We start from the raw sequence: 14,543 nt of genomic DNA on the forward strand, positions 1-14,543 counted from the left end.
ATATTTCTTAACAAATGAATGATATAGCAGTAATGTAAGGTAGATTTCTAGTATTTTTATCTATTTATTTTTAATTATCTTTATGGGTATTATTGGAATTTTTTTTAACACATATTAAAGTTATTCACATGGCATATTACCATTATTATTTGAGGTATATATTATTTATATTATTTATTACGAGGGTACATTTTTGCAATTTTTTTTATGATTTTAATATTTGCTATCGTAAATATACACTATCAATATAAATATACGATATAAATATATAACAAATATACGCTATATGCATAATACATTATTATTCTAACTACTTATTTACAAGGGTTAATATAACGTTATTTATTTTTGAACTATTATTTATTATTATTGCAATTTTTTTTACATATTTTTACCATATATTGACGTATTATTTTATCTCGTTATTTTTTTTTACTATATATCTATATACTACATATCTATATACACCGTAAGACTATCGAATTTATATTTTCGCTAAGAAGTGCAGGAACTGAGGATAGAAAATTATGTATAAATGAGTAGCAACAAAGTTACTTGGGAATATTTTGTCAAAATAGTTGAGGAACTTGCACAAGAAGTAGGAAGACAGAGCAGAAGGGTCTTAAAGAAAAAAGTACCGAAATCTAAGGACATACAGGAAGAAGTAACGACACAGCTAATTAAATCCTATAACAAGTTCACGCACTTAACTAAGAAAAACTGGGAAGCACTTTCGGACAAACAGAGGGAAGCGTGCAACAAATATTTTGGAAAAATCAGAGACAAAGTTATACGCTCATTTCAAGCAGTAAATGTAAGAACAGTGGTTCCAAATTCAATACATCAACCAATCGACGAGGAAGTTGAAGAGGAACAAAGCGACGAGGAAGTAGAAGAAGGAAAAAACGACGAGGAAGTAGAAGAAGAAATAATTAACGACGAAATAAAAGAGGAAAAAGGTGACATAAAACAAGATATAACAATATTAAACATGGCTCTGACAATCAATGAATTTTTTAATATCGCAAGCAAGATATTGCCCAACGAGTTCGATGGAAGCGCAGGGAAATTACAACCATTTTTGGACGCATTAGAACTACTTGGAAAATTGGCAGAAGGTCATGAAGACACAGCTGTAACGCTAATAAAAACACGACTTACCAATAAGGCTAGGAACTTAATAACCGCGGAAGATACGATTCCACGGACAGCTGAAGCACTGAAGAAAGAACTAAGAGGTGATAATCCGAAGAATTTAATAGCCAAATTAGCCAAGAAAAGGCAAGGGCATAGAGATGCAGCAGTGTACGCATCTGAAGTGGAAGAGTTAGCAGAACAATTAAAAGTAGCATACATAGCGGAAGGAATGCCACTGGAGTTAGCGAAGAAATATACGACGGAAACAGTAGTAACAACAATGAAACGAAACGTTAATGCAGAGAAAGCTAAGCTAATACTGGAAGCAGGTAACTTTACATCACCGCAGGAAGTAGTATCTAAATTTTTATCGATCGATACGACTGAAGAAAATGCACAAGGAAGAGTCTTAAATTATAGGACAAACTACGAGAATAGGAGAGGACAGCAGCAATACAGAAGAGGATACCATAACAAATATGACAGAGGAAGAAGAAATAACTTCGGACAACGGAACGAAGGAGAAGCAACGGACAATCAACGAAATTATTCGAACAGAAGATACAGACCATTTAACAATCAAACATACAGAGGAAACCAGAGAGGAGGACGTAACAGGAACGTAAGGTTACTAGAGATAGAGGACAGTCAAGAAGAACAAGTGTGGTATATTATGAACCCTCTGTATAAATCATAATTTAAATATGATGTTATTAACCTTTAGGGTATTGAACATACATAAAAACAATAGCTTATAGTTTGTATCACATGTTTATTACGAGTGAACTTGAACTATATTTGTTATGGTTCAGATAGGTATAAAAACACGCTGAACAATCAGTATGGATATATAGATATACAAATAATTATTAGAAGTTAGTATGTAGTAAGGCGAGGCGCTATGAATCATTAATGTTATTGTTTAGATATTGGATACCAGTGAATAAAATATAATGTATAGTAAGACGTGTTTAGTCTTTTTAATTAATTAGAACCAGAAGGCAGTAACAACACACTATTTAATACATGGCTGATCCTGCAGATTAGAGGAGGTCTTCTGAAAGGAGCAGAGATGGCGGTAACAGTTTGGAAACGGAGACGGCGAAGATGGACAGGAAACCCAGTGAGCGACAGTGTAAAGACAAAGTGGAAATAAAATGTAAGTAAGAATGTCTATCTTTATTAAAAATGCTTCCCTCGTTTTATATTATTATTGAACATTGAATATTTATCTTTGCTGATCTTTGAATAATTTATGAAGTATCGATTTTTTTTTATGAATTTTGAAACACGAAGTGATTTTTTGAATTGAATATTTTTATCAAAGTTTGTTATATTTGCTATTATTGAATTTTGAATCTTTATTGAATTTATTTGAAAAATCTATCCGATTTCGATTTTTAGTACGGTTATTTTTGAATATTTTATGGAATATCGAATTTTTTCCAAAAATTTCTATCGAAGTTTGAGATATAAACTTATTTTGAATATTTTTAACTAACTTTTGCATATGCTATTTTTTTTTATTGACGAATATGTATACTATTATTGAATTTTTATTAGCCAGTTGTTTTTATTATTGATATTTATTGATTTTATAGATACATTTTCATCGATTTTGTGTTAAATTTTGTATGATATGAACCTGAATTAATAATTTTGTGTGATAAATGATATATAAATGATTTTTTTAATGAATAATGATTAGTGATGACATACAACAAACATTGCTATAAGCAAGAGATATATTTTTAACGAACCGACCTGATGAGTCGAGATAAGGAATTTGAAGAAGAACTATATAGATTAGAAGAAGAACTAACAATATTATAAGCTAAATATTATGAGGCAACTATAGAAAATAAGAAACCCACTGCTCTTGTCAAATTAGGAAGGTACTAAGTGATTTATAGAAGCTTGAAAGCTTATTAGAGACCCACTCTGTGTTTTGAAGGGTACCTATTTTATTCATGATTATTCGTGAATAAACAACGGCCTCAAAGCAAGGGATTGAGGTTGTGATATTTTTAGAAGAATTTGAACCGCATAAAATACCTATTTCGTGTTTTGAGTTAATTATACCACCTAAATGGTGCGTACAGATCAGGGCGAAAATTCGGGTTAATATTGGCGGAGAACTAAGACATCCGAGTGAAACCTCTTTTATTAAGGTAAAACGGAGGTATCGGAGCTAGTATATGAAGTGATGATTATGATGTTATATGAAATGATATATGAGATAAATGATATATGATTGTTATATGAAATATGTATATGAAGATGAATTATGTACACTGTAGAAGTGCTATTATATGAAGAAAAATTAATTATATGAGCTGTAGTACCAGACAAGAAGAAAAGAAAGGAAAAAAGAGAATTTTATTAAAATATGTGGGAAAAATGAAAGAAGAGACATAAAATTTGTAAGAAATGTCAAAATAAACAAGCAGAATTAAGAATAATATACTAATCAAATAAGTAGCTAATCATTGAATTGTGGTTAAGAATTAAAGTTGTAAATTTTTTTTCTCTAAAGTAACGTAAACTATAAATAACTTATTTTTAAATGTAGATAATGAATTCAGGTTAAATTTTCGCGGAAAATGGAAGTATTTGAATTAAGGATAGACAATATCTTACAATAAGTGTTAGTAGATAGTAAGCAAAGGGACACAAAAAGTGAAATTTTTAGACATTCAGCAACAGAGATTAAATCTTTATTATAGCTACAAAAGAGTTATTAGAAGTTTAGAGAAATATTAGAAATTTTTAGAGAGATTACATTTTTATTATAGGTACATTATTTTAAAGTTAGTAAGACATATATAAATAAATCAAAAGAAGACTGAAATAGGAATTATTAATAGAGTAAAGGATACATTTTTTTTACTTATTCGAGTAATATTAGCTTAGCTTAGGACTTTTAGTTAGATACGAGATTTTTAGTTAGGTAGATTAGATTATTCCCCTGCTTATAGGAGATGCATATAGGCACTAAAAGACTATATTAAAAATCCCGATAGGTTTAGTCACTGTTTTTATGTGGACACTGTTTTGTGAATGGAGAAAAGACTAAAAAGCAAGACGGAACAGAAAGTGAATTAGTGATAATAATAAACAATTTTTAGGATTAAAAAAAAACTCTGAAACGTACCATGTTACAGTTAGTTAGCATAGTTAGGAAATTTAATTTTTGAAAATAGTATTAGGTAACCATAAACATTTTGTAAAAGGGAAAGAGGAATATACCGTCAGATATTCTTCTTCTCTTCTTAGGACTTTCTTTTTTAAAAACGGCGGAGATGTGGTATATTATGAACCCTCTGTATAAATCATAATTTAAATATGATGTTATTAACCTTTAGGGTATTGAACATACGTAAAAACAATAGCTTATAGTTTGTATCACATGTTTATTACGAGTGAACTTGAACTATATTTGTTATGGTTCAGATAGGTATAAAAACACGCTGAACAATCAGTATGGATATATAGATATACAAATAATTATTAGAAGTTAGTATGTAGTAAGGCGAGGCGCTATGAATCATTAATGTTATTGTTTAGATATTGGATACCAGTGAATAAAATATAATGTATAGTAAGACGTGTTTAGTCTTTTTAATTAATTAGAACCAGAAGGCAGTAACAACACACTATTTAATACACAAGAAAACCAGCAGTTGGGGTTTTGAATGAACAAGAAGTTTTGAAGCACACAGGCAGAAATAAAATATAACATTTACAACTTCGACCTGAACCTAACGAACTTTGTACGAATGAAAACAGGAATCCTTGAAAACACAAGCACCTTTATCATAGACACAGGAGCTGATATTTCAATACTAAAATGTTCACAAGATTTTATGAAGAAACAGGTGAAACCAAACACAAAGGCGAAAATAAAAGGAGTCACTAAAGGAGAGTTGCAAACAATGGGAGAAGTTGAGACAACACTAGAAGTAAAAGGAACTCGATTCGAACACATTTTTCAATTGGTAGAACCTAACTTTCCAATTCCAACAGACGGAATCATTGGGAGAGACTTTATTTCTAACTTTCAATGTATACTGGACTACGCAAACCTTAAAATGCACATTAAAGAGGACAACGATTGTTACATTAGTACGAAAATTCTGGATAATATAGATAATGACACCATAACAATACCACCCCGATGTGAAATTTACAGAATAGTCAAAATTTTTCAAATGCTAAGGAACGACAGGATAGTGGAGCAACAAGAAATACAACCAGGAATATTCATAGCAAGAGCAATTATTTCAAGTAATAATCCATACATCAAAATTTTGAACACAACATACGAAACAGTAAATGTAGAGGCAAGCACAATCAGGACGTTGGACATTAAACTATTCAATATATATAGACTAGTCAACGACAGCAAGGATAGGAAAAAAGAATTACGAGAATCACTGAAATTAGACATACCAGAATATATACGAGATAACTTAGTATCGTTATGCGAAGAATATGCAGACATATTCGCCCTAAGGCATGATATGTTAACCTGTAACAATTTCTACGAACAGAAACTAAGAGTTAAAGACCAAACTCCGGTATACATCAAGAATTATAGGACACCTCATGCGCAAACAGAGGAATTAAATCGACAAGTACAAAAACTAAGAGACCAAGGAATCATAGAACCATCTACATCCGAGTACAACAGCCCAGTAGTACTGGTACCGAAAAAAGCTATAGATGGAGGAAAAGCATGGAGATTATGCATAGATTTTAGACAATTGAACAAGAAGATAGTTACAGACAAATTCCCATTACCAAGAATAGATTCGATATTAGATCAACTAGGAAGAGCAAAATGGTTTTCAGTTATAGACTTAATGTCAGGTTTTCATCAAATACCATTAGAAAAGTCATCGAGAAAATACACATCGTTTAGCACGGAAAACGGAGCATTTCAATTTACCAGATTACCTTTTGGATTAAATGTAAGCCCGAATAGCTTTTCAAGAATAATGTCAATAGCATTTTCAGGATTAACACCAGACAAAGCATTTCTTTACATGGACGATATCGTAGTAATTGGAATATCCGAAAAACATCACCTAGACAACCTGAAAAAGACATTTGAGACATGTCGAAAATTCAATTTGAAACTTAACCCAGGAAAATGTCAATTTTTTAGAAGGGAAGTAACATATTTAGGACATGATCTTTCTCAAGAGGGAGTATCACCCGACAAAGCGAAGTATGCAGCAATTGAACAATATCCGACACCTAAGACAGCGGAAGAAACAAAGAGATTTGTAGCATTTTGCAACTATTATAGACATTTTGTTAAAAATTTTGCGGAAATATGCAGACCACTCAACAGATTATCGAGGAAAGGAGTAGAATTTTTTTGGTCTGAGGAGTGTGAAAAAGCATTCAAAAAGCTTAAAGCATCTCTGACGAAACCACCAATTTTAAAATACAATCCCTGATTTCAACAAACAGTTTATCCTAACAACAGACGCATCCAATGAGAGTTGTTCAGCAATCCTAAGTCAAGATTACAACGGAATAGACCTACCTATAGCATATGCATCAAGAAGTTTTAGTAAAGGAGAATGTAATAAACCTATAATCGTTAAGGAATTACTAGCGATTCATTGGGGAATTAATTATTTTAAATGTTATCTATATGGAGCACCAACATTCAAAGTAAAAACAGACCATAAACCTTTGACACACCTATTTGCAATGAAAGAACCAACCTCAAAACTCACGAGGATCAGATTAGACCTAGAAGAATATGACTTCGAAATAGAGTATATAACAGGGAAAAGTAACTACGCAGACAGCCTTTCAAGAATAACATTGCATCAACTAAAGAACCTAAACATAGACAACACCCACATACTAGCTATAACAAGAGCTCAAGCAAGAGAAAAGGAGAAGGAAGCAAGACAAACAAAGGCTGAAAGTGAACTCGCACTACAGCCAGAAGCCACCAAACAGACAGTAAGGAAGGTACTAAATAATTTAGAGGCGCATAGACTACCAATTTTGTCCTTTGGAGCAGAACTAATCTCACCAAGACTGAGCATTAGGGCCAAAAACAAAATAAAATGCAGCAAAAGCATAGCCACAGGATTGGATCATTTCGATTTAAACCAAGCGTTGGCACAGCTCGATAAGCTGGCGGTAGAGAATGCAGGACGTAAAGTAAAGATATACGTAAATGATATTATTTTTAAATTGTGCACAATTGATGAATTTATTAAAGAAGGAAATAAAAAATTGAAGAATATAGAAATATACATATGTGAAGTACCAGAAACAATAAAAGATGACAAAGAAAAACACAGATTAATAGAAGAATACCATAATCACCCGATGTTCGGAGGACACGTAGGGAATAATAGACTAATAAAGAAGCTAAAGGCAAGATTCCGATGGAAAAATTTGGAAAAAGACGTAAGAAAATACGTTAAACAATGCCACAAATGTCAAATTAACAAACCGAAAAGAACACATGTCGAAGAGTTCGTGATATCGGACACATCTTCCAAACCATGGGACATAGTATACATAGATACAATAGGTCCATTCACTAGAAGTAATGAAGGTAATAGATACTGTATCACAATGTTGTGTGAACTGACAAAATACGCGGTCAGCATACCAGTGTGCAATAAAGAAGCAGAGACAATAGCAAGAGGAATCTTTGATCATTTCATACCAACATACGGACTCATGAAGCAAATAAGAACAGACCAAGGCACAGAGTATAAGAACGAAGTAATGCAGGAATTAACAAAGCTATTAAAAATAGAGCACAACTTTTCAACGGCATACTACCCACAGTCCATTGGAAGTTGCGAAAAACTACACAGAGCGTTGAACGAGTACGTAAGAGCATTCATAGACGAAGACAGAGTTCACATACTGCTACAATACAACCCCTAACGCGTATCGTGGATACACACCGTTCGAACTGCTATATGGCAGGAAGGTTAATCTACCGGAAGACCTTACACAGGAGATTCAACCATGTTACAATATAGATGCCTACTACAATGAGTTACGATACAAACTACAAAGCGCACACGAGGGAGCCAGAACCTTCTTATTAAAACACAAAAAAGAGCGGCAAGAAAAGAATAAGCTCAAAGCAACACCTCAAAACTTTAAAATAGGAGACCTAGTCCTGGTAAAAAGGGAAGAGAATGGTAAGTTTGATAGTCTTTATGTAGGTCCTTTCACAATAACAGAAGTAAATAACGTGAATTGTAAAATCAGAATAGAAAACAATAAAATCAAGGAAATACATAAGAATAGATTATATGCTTACAATCCGAAAACACAGTGAGTGACAAGTGTGATGAAACAATGTTGTTAAACGAACATTTTTATTTTTATTTATGTATTTACGTAGTTTTAGGAAGTTTGTATATAAAATAAATTTTTTGTATTGATTACAACACAGTATGGGTTGGTAGCACTACTTGCAAAATTTTCTGCCCGTAGTCAGAAAATTCTTAGGAGGGAAAGGTGTACAAGAATTCATCTGTACTCATTAGATATCTTTTAAAAACACCCTTTAATTATCTACGCTAATTTCTTTCGGTTATTTAAATGTCATCATAAACAATTCCAACCTTCTTTCGTTACATAAACATTGTTGACCTAGATCGTGAGGTGTAATTATACATACAGCCACTATAAACACTTTTCAGGGTCGACGCTGACTTTGCACTTTTAAATATATTTATACAACCAAAACATAATAAGGGAATCCTCATTACACATTCCACATTCGTCATTATATTTTATTATATATTATTCACTATATTCACATTAAAAGATAGTGTCATCTACACTCCGCGAGACGACGTTACGTAGGTTGCTACCAGCTTGTACTCATGCGAGTATAATAAAACAATTTCAACAGTGAAACTACTATTAATCATTCCACCCCTCGGATAAGGGTTAACCACCCTTACCGGGAGAAGATAGCCCTAGTAATCCTGGACTATCATAAAACCTTTCAACAATAAAAATGAATGTAATATAATATTTGAGAGATAATGTGTATGTGTGTAATTTGAACTATACGATATTAAAAATGACTCATAGCACACGCCGCAGAAGCAACAGCCACCTGTCTGTAGTATCTATTCCTTTTTATTTCAAACTGTCAGCATTGTTTAGGAAAGACTATTTAAAAAATTCTTTTATAAACAATGGTCTTTAGTATTGTGTGTCTTGTATTGTTCGCTTCCATTTGCTTACGTTTGGGTTTGGTGTTTTTTTTTAGTAATTTTAATGAGTAGGTACTGTGCATATTTATAAATATATTTCATGTTATTTCAATTCTAACGGAGTTTATCTGTAAGTATACCGTATTTTATTAATTTTTACCATATTCTCCGGCTATGTCGGATTTTCGATAACCCGGATCGGTCGCGGTCCCGATTATCCGAGTTATCGAGGTTCCACTGTATACCCAATAATCCAAAAGAACCAAATGTATACTCCCACATACTCTTATTTGGCACGAACCTCCGACGAAATGCACCTAGAAAAAGACGAATGCCCAATTTTAGAAGAAATATATTATTGTAAAGAAGACACCATACTACAAGACAATTGTACCTTACGTTTCCTCAATGATCAAACTTCAACCCAATGTTTTACCACAGAAGTCACTCTTCAAGAATCCATTATCGAACAAGTAACCAATAATGAAGTATTGATAATGCCATCCACATCTGAACGAGTCCAATCAAAGTGCAAGAGAGACCAAATTTTCGAAGTCCACAGTCCATCTCTCATCAGTATACCAGAAAATTGTGAAGTGACAATCAATCAATTGAAATTCAATAATAATATCAAAATACACAGAGGAAAAGTTCTAATTTTACCAAAAATAAAATATTTTTCTACAGAAAATCTACGAAAATTCCAAAGCCATAATATTACCAAAATTGATTTTGAAAATCTTTACGCCATTAATAATATGGCGAAACAATTAGTACCAATAAGAGAAACAAATACTACATTGCATACAACTCCATTAGTGACAACCTCAGTCATAGCAGTTATCCTAATCCTGATAATTCTATATATTATTAAACAAAGAAGACCAAAGCAACGGAACGAGAATGAAATAGAATTACAAGAAGATTCCGGCTTTGAAGAAGAAGATCCAGCAACCAGCAACCAGTATCCCAAAAATAACTCCATTATTTTTCGGACTCAGTGAGGGAGGAGTTACGCCACTGGATTCTGCAGATTCTAGGATACTAGAATCTGCGCAATAATACCTTATAAATAGAGGGACTTTCAGATCATTATGGCTTTTTGCTACTTGTATTCAACTTTTGCTTAACTTTGTTCAGTTTTGTTTAACACTTCTGTTGTTTCACATTTTTGATTTATATTTTGAAAATAAAATACTTTTTTAAAAAACTCCTTCTCGAACATCAAATACATAATTCGCACAATAAAGTCACTATCTTGCATTTTTCTCGTCGCTTCTTTAGTACATTAATGTAACTAGACACTTATATGCATATTATGTAATTGTAGACAGTTTTAAAAATACTTTTAATTGTTTTATGTGCTGACGCATTGCAAAAAAATCTTGTTTTATCCTTAAAAATATAAACTTCTATAGATAATCTCTATTTGTAGTAAAGAAAGCTTAGTTAGTCTTTGTAGAAAAATTAATTTACTTATTCAATACTCTACTTTACCATTTATTCTACATAGAAATATTAAAAACTTTACCTAATTTACTAATATGTATTTATATTTAAAAAATAATTAATCCTAATTTATCCCAAAATAACTATATATTATGCATTTACACTATATTATTAATAAAAAGAAAATTATATGTGTATGTGAGACTGTATGCAATGAAAAAATAGCTTTAAAAATTACTCACGTCTACACTATTGTCATTGTCCACGAAGTCTGGTCCTCTTGACGTTGGGCGTGGCTCCCATGTCTCCAAACCTCGTTCCTTACGTCATCTATCCTGCGGCTACGTCTCTCCAAAACCATCTCATACCCCATCTACCCATTTTTTTTTTCTCTTCCAATTTTTTTTTGCCATCTTTCTGGTTTCTCCCTACCTCAGAAGTCCAGTTCGTCACTCAGGTCGCCATATAAAATAATACGGTTGTAATGGGGTAGTTACTCTGAGAAGAGGGTTGGTTTAGTAAAACACTATTTGTTCATACTTTATTTATTTAATCACTTGCTAATTAGAACAGTAACTAGTTGGTGGACGAAAGTCTATATTCTAACTACATTGATGGTTGAATAATGAATGCTGAATAATGAATGATCTCTTTTCTTTATTTGCTACGTATCTATAATCAATCCCAATTGTTTGTTATGATTCATACCTGCCTGTGGCCATGAAATACTAACATTACCAAATTGCTGACCCCGTTGTTTTCCAAAGCGAGTGGTCTACTTTTAAGAAATCAAAACAACACATGTAACTAATATTTGTTTGAGACTTTAAACATTAAATGGATATAGGTTACTCTTATTTTTGAATGATAATATAAATCCTGTACAGGGTCAAACTTACAAAGATTCCCATAATTATAAAGGATATAATGAAAACATCATCGAAACAGTTTCATTCATCACATTAAGTAAGGATATTTGAATATCAGATGAACTGTATTTTATTGATCTGAAATAAAGTTTATATTGAAATCAAATGAGCCTCAGAATTGTATTTATTTTTTCATTTTTTGTCGTTTCCCAAATCGCTTCAAGGGTTGGTGTCCCTCGAAATATTTTTAGCCCTACAAGGGTGCCGCGACTAAAAAAGTTTGAGAACCGCTGCTCTACAATATAGAGATGTAGAGATCCAATGGGGTTCGCGGTTAATTCTCGCGTAATCCAATACGCTGACGACGCGCGACGTTGTGATTTATACCTCACATAAATCATTGGACACTTGCAGCTCTAATCTAAGACTGGCACTTAATTCTCTACAAGATTTTTATGAACTTTTAGGACTTACAATATCTAGCTCAAAATCAGAAATTTGTTTTTTCTCAAGAAACATCAGGTCCCATAAGGGAGTTTTATATTGGGACAGCTTGAGTTTCCAATAAAGAGTTCTGTAACATACCTGGGAACAATTTTGGACAGAAAACTGTTTTGGAAAGATCACATCCAATACGCTATTAAAAAATCAGAAAATGCTATAAATATTCTAAGAACCTTTTGTAGTACAAGTTGGCGTGCTGATCCCAATATTGCAATATTATTTTACCGATCAATGGTTCGTCCTATCCTAAACTACAACTGTCACTTGTATGCTTCTGCATCTAATACACACCTCAACAAAATAGAAGCTCAGAAGAATAAATGTTTAAGACTTTGCTTAAGCGGCGTTCAGACACAGCGATAAGTCCACATCAACTAATTACGAAGAAGTTTCTGTGATTTGTTGATGATTGAAACGCTGTTTAGACGCTGCGATAAGTTGATGTGGATTTATCGCGATGTGATTGACCACAAGTTGAAGAGGGGAGCATTGTGTACATTTTAGACCCTTCAATGAATTATAACTAGTTTTCATCCTAAACAAATAGATCCTATTACTTTCTTCATAACAAGAATATAAAGGTTGGGTATGTTGTACAGGGTAATTACAAAGTCATAACCAATTTTATATGAAAATCGTAACAAGTTTAACTCACTGTATAAATAAAAATAAGCACAACGGCAATGGTTTATTAATGCCATATGTTTTTATTTATTGTCAAAATTTTTAAAACTGATTGATATTACGTATTTACTTCTTATCTAATAAAGGGTGAGTAAAACTGAAGTACATTATTTTTTCAGTAAAATTTAAATGGGATACCCTGTATTTTATATCACTATTAAAAAGTACCATTACCGTACTTTAATTTGTATACAACATTCCCTATGTCTAAATTTATTAGTTTACTTTTATTTTTCTTTGCGTTAAAATTTTTCAAAAATACTTACTAGTTTTCTCAGATTTCGACAAAAACATTTAAACAGCTTTGAAGCCGAAAGTACGTACCGAAAGTTCGTACCCATCCCCTTAATGGTAACCATTTAATTTGATAGGTAAATAAATTCTAATCCGGTATTATTCTACCATATTGATGCAATCCAACTCCAATTTCGATAAATCGCGGTACCGTTTAGACACGACGATAAATTAAAACAACTCGATCATCACAACAAATTGATTCAATCCGATACCAACTTGAACCCAATTCCAACTTTAATAAATTGCTGGATGCACTGGAACAGCTCGACTGATATGGATAAGTTGCTTGATTTATCGCTGTGTCTAAACGACGCTTTAAATTGGAGCTGGTAGGTCAGATAATAGAACAAGTAATGGAGTTTAAATACCTAGACATCACACTATCTAGCTACGGAAGGTTCGAAACAGAAGTGGAAGATCAAGTTAATAGAGCAAACAGAGCCGCAGGTTGCCTGAATGACACAATATGGAGAAATAAAAATATCGGAAAAGATATGAAAGGCAGAATTTACAACAGATATACGACAGAAGACAGGGTAAGAAACAGAAGAATAGAATGGAATGACCACATAAGGCGAATGACAACAGAGTAGTCAGGACAGCGAGAGACGGTTTCCCAATAGGCAGACGATCAGTGGTAAGACCACGAAAACGATGAAACGACAACTTACTAGAGGCACATTGAAAAAACAGACAGTCATGTCTATACAAAAAGAAGAAGAAGACTAATTTATGAAAATTTTGATAATAAATAAAAAAAATGGCATCAATAATCCATTGCTTTCATGCTTATTTTTATTTATACAACGATTTAACTTGTTACAATTTTCATATAAAATTAGTTATAACTTTGTAAAATACCCTGTATAACATAACAATCCTTTATACATTTGTAATGGCAAAGTTAAGAAGCTTTTGAATATAAAATAAAATACAGGGTGCTCCAATAAAAAAAATTAAGATTGGTCTGCCACTATGTTATCGAACACCCTCCGTAACATTCTAATTAATTTTGAAATGTGAATCTCAAAGTTGGCTACAATTTTTGTTATTAACTTTTATTGCTATCTATTACTATAACGGATCTACGTAGCTTTCCCCCACTAATCAATCACCCTGTACATTTAATTGGATATGTAAATAAATTCTAATACGGTAATATTCTCCTAAATTGATGCAACCCAACTCCAATGATAAATCGCTGTACTGTTTAGACACGACGATAAATTTAAAACAACTCGATCGATAATAAGTTGATTCAACCCGATACCAACTTCAACCCAACTCCAACTTTGATAAATCGCTGGATGCACAGTTATAAAGATCATCCCACACCCTTTTTTGAGTGCATCAAAGATTATATCGAATTATC

This window comes from Diabrotica virgifera, chromosome 9 (assembly GCF_917563875.1).
Source record: "Diabrotica virgifera virgifera chromosome 9, PGI_DIABVI_V3a".
NCBI classification, from domain to species: domain Eukaryota; kingdom Metazoa; phylum Arthropoda; class Insecta; order Coleoptera; family Chrysomelidae; genus Diabrotica; species Diabrotica virgifera.